General features: G+C 37.3%; 1 protein-coding gene across 2 annotated transcripts in view; it reads left to right on the plus strand.

Moving 5' to 3' along the window:
- The window catches only part of luzp1 (leucine zipper protein 1), a 145,615-nt gene that overhangs the window by 104,325 nt on the left and 37,157 nt on the right, over window positions 1–4,133 (plus strand). The window lies entirely within an intron of this gene.

The raw sequence follows: 4,133 nt of genomic DNA on the forward strand, positions 1-4,133 counted from the left end.
TGAAACATTCGGAAGAGAAATATGGACGCTTCCAGCACCCACTCTTTCAGTTAATAGTACTGCATTATGCAGTATTTTATACATCCAAACACCGTAGCAATATGTTCACAGATAGAAGTTGGACAGTCAGTACTGCATATGACTGATTTAATGAGACACACAAAAAGACAGAAGTGCTAAATATATTATAGTACTACAGCCTTCAGTTACTGTTGAACGGTGCAGGCATCTTGGATTTTCCGGCTGCGGTTGGTACGAATCTCCTGACATTTCAAGTAGGAAATCTGAATTGTGGTAGCATTCAAGTTAAAAATGCCAAGTTGGAACTAGGGCTGTGGAGTTGGAGTCATGGAGTTGGAAGCAATTTTTGGGTTACTAGAGACAGAGTCTGTGAAAATGTAAATTGTAATACAATGTCTTAAAATTTCCAATTTCACATATATTGATTTGATTAAACTATTTTTTCTTCTAGACTTTAGATAAAAGTGTAGCTTATTTTTGAACATTTTCTAAGTTTAGTCTTATGATTAATGTTACTTAGTGCTTGATACAGTCTTTAAACCCAAACTTTAACAGGTTAAAGTGCTAAAAAGTAGCCTGATGTTATTCACTCCAGCAAGGGTGAGTGAAATGGCTGGTATCTAGTATGTTGTGTGCTTTCAATCAATATAGTAAATATATTAGTCTAATTACAAACAGAGGTGTCGGAGTTAGTGGCACCAGAAATTGAAGTGTTAGAGTAGAAGGTTTTGTGTACCGACTCCACAGCCCTGGCTCAAATTCAGAAATTCTGACTTCCCACTTTAAATAGAATGCAGCATTAATATGGTGGATCCAGGATGTTACTTTAAAATAAGGTTAACAAGAACACTGGGATGCTTCTGGAAACTTAATAAGGGCATATTTTGCACAAGCATTAGTTTGTTTTCACACAGAAAACCATAGACACATGGAACAGAATAGCAAGTAATGTTGGGGAATGAAGGACTTTAGGGATCTTCAGAACTTGACTGGATGATATTTTGGAGAAATTAGGCCAATAGGATTGGTGAGCTTTGTTGGGCAGAATGGCCTATTCTCGTCACATTTTTAATTTACAGCAAATTTTTATTCTGATGCTGTAAAAGGTGGTGCAGGGACCTGGGCCCAATTTCAAGACTTGTATTATGAGTGTTCTCCAATACTTTGCATTTCTTTCATGTTCAGTGACTACTTGGTGTCTCTAAATTACCCTGGTATGAGATTGCCCTGTAATGACTTAGATCTAGGTTTGATTCTTTTAGAACATTAGGACACTTAAGACAAGAAGAGGCCATTCAGCCCAGCATAGCTTGTCAGTGTATTCACTTAACTCTTGCAAAATAACATAAAGTTGAGTTTTAAAGGTCCTCAAAGTCCTTCTGTTTGCCACACTATTTGCTGGTGTATTCATTGAATCTATTGTTCTCTTTGTGAAAAAGTATGTAAGAAATTTACTTATAACAAGTTCATCTCTGTCACTATTGCCCCTTATTGAAAAACAAATTTTTAAAGGAACATCTGGCATCCTCCATATGATTCTCTTCACAATTTTGAACACTTCATTCATGTAACCTCTTAAACTCAGAAGGCTTTAACGTCTTTCCTAATTGTGCATACCTAAGAGTACTTGAATCAATCAAGTTGCCCTTCTTTAGTGCTGCTTTGTCTGTTTTTGTCATATGAAGACCAAAACTGCACACAGTATTCCAGATGAGGCCTCACTATTGTGTCTTACAGTTTAAGCATAACCTCCCATGATGTGTACTGTACACATTTTGCTGTGTAATTCAACATCCTATTAAGCCTTTGTAATGTATGTACACTATCTTGTTTCTGATCTGTCACGATATCGTACAGAATAAATGGGTTCAAAGGTGAAACTTCACACAGGCTGGAACTCACCTGGTATTTGAGCCCCTTGTCGCAGGAGTGGTTAGGCTACAGCACTAACAGCCATGCCACTGTGCCACTTTTCTCCATACACTTGTATTCTGTTTTTAATGTTTTCTATAAAATAATGTTTTGAAAGTGCTTATCGTAAAGTTAACTGCTCCAGTCTCTAAAAATCAAAAGATTTATTTCCATCCATGTTTTACTGAAAGTTGCAGTATGACAAAGAAAACAAATATGTGCTCCACTAACCTCAATTTGCAGCACCTCATCTCTGATAAGGTGCTTTAACTTAATGTTAAGCGTATTTAACAAAAACCTTTTAAACTGTGCAGGGAGACATTCGGTGTGAAGAGTGAATTTGCCCATGACCTTGGTTTGAGGTTGTTTAGCATCACTGAAGGAAGACAGGAGTCACATATTTAAGCAGGGTGTGGTGCACGACACAGCATGTGAGAGCGAGGCACAGGCATGCCGCATCACTTGAAAGCAGAAATCCGCAGTACCTCTGCAGAGAATGTGAAGGAGGCTGCAGTGCCCCCCACCTCACTACTCCCCCACCTCTGATGAAAAACCAAGCAGCTGCTTTCCTCATTAGTTTGCCAGTACAATCTTGTTATCAGGCTCTAGGCCTCCATGGCAGAGATGGTGTGTAGAAAAAAAGAATATCCTCTTATGGCTGAATTTATGCAAAGAATAGGTTGTTCCCCTAAAAGAGTGATATTAAGGAAAGTTATTAACGACATTGAAACATTTTCATGTTTATTTAATGGTTCACTTTGATGCTCTTAAAGCTGTCACCAATCGGCCTGCTGATTCACTGACTCTCGCCTTTAGCCACAGCACGTTTAGTCTTTAGTAAGCAGCAAGCCCAAGAATTTAATAGCCATGCATTTAATTTCCTCAAAGTCAATACATTTAAGGACCTGTCTTGGGATGGGAGTGCTTTGTGGAAAACCCACTCACAGTCATTATTCAAAATGTGGCAATCGTAGGAAAGTAATATGAATTAAAAGTTAAAATAGTGCAGAATCCATACATCTGCACTCTGATGCGTCCATTTCAGGCATGCTGCTGTGGGGTGAAAAAAAAATCTGGGCAAGCTAGTTGGAAAGTGAGCAGGGATCCATATGTTGAGAAGTGACAACATAACAGTATGGTCCAGTGTGATGCTAATTATCGGCCATCTTCTAACATGCTTTCTAATTTGGTGTGACGAGCAAAGATGGATTAGCTGTCCACTTCAAGTTCATGATGGCGAAACTGGCCTGTCCTGTTTACAGCTGGCTACCATTTGGCACAATTAGAATATGAGTGTGGCACATTCTGATTTTGTTTATTTCATATTTAATGTACCGTTATTCTAATGGTTTAAGAATGAACCTGAAGTGCAGTGTTCTTCACCACTTTCCTCCATGCTGAAAAAGAGCAATATGAAACATCTGGAGCTATGAGAATAATCGTTCATACATAATATATATATATATATATATATATATATTACACACATGGATATATACACACACTCACACTGTATATAGTACATACTGTATATTTAAATATTTATAAACTCTGTTAAATGTAGTCATTTTGAGCACATTACTGCTGATGAACGCTGAATGTTTACAATGATTTCAAATATTCACTGGGAACAAACAGAAAAACATCATACAGTATACATAAATTATACAATAAACAAATATGTACAGGTTAGATAAGTCTAAATTCAGATTATCCTAGATCAATTGCATTCTACAAATGATCACTCAATAAGCAAACAATAACTATTTCATATGAATAAAGGATGTCTAAAAATGGGTTATCATACAGGATTTGACAGTCCACTTGACATAGCTAAGTGCTCTGCAATTTCTGAATGACATGTCAGAATCAAAATGAAAGAAAACGCATACATGTTGCTCGCCACAATGTAGCCTATAAGACCTGGACATGTGAACATGATCCTGTCAGACTGCAGACATTTAGCTTTAGTTCAAGTTCAAATTTATTGTAATGTGCAAGAATACAGAGATACTCTTACTTGCGTGTCTGACCAACATGCAAAATATCGCCACTCACCACTGTCAAATCAGGGCAGAATGCATCAACAGTCAGAAATTTCCCACTAAATGTTAATGCTGCGAATAACGGGAGCATCAAGAGTGCCATAAGTCACAATAATTAGAAAATAATTATAAACATCAGGGCAAGGTTAAGTTTTT

The sequence above is a fragment of the Polypterus senegalus genome, chromosome 17 (genome assembly GCF_016835505.1).
Source record: "Polypterus senegalus isolate Bchr_013 chromosome 17, ASM1683550v1, whole genome shotgun sequence".
In the NCBI taxonomy this organism is placed as follows: Eukaryota; Metazoa; Chordata; class Cladistia; order Polypteriformes; family Polypteridae; genus Polypterus; species Polypterus senegalus.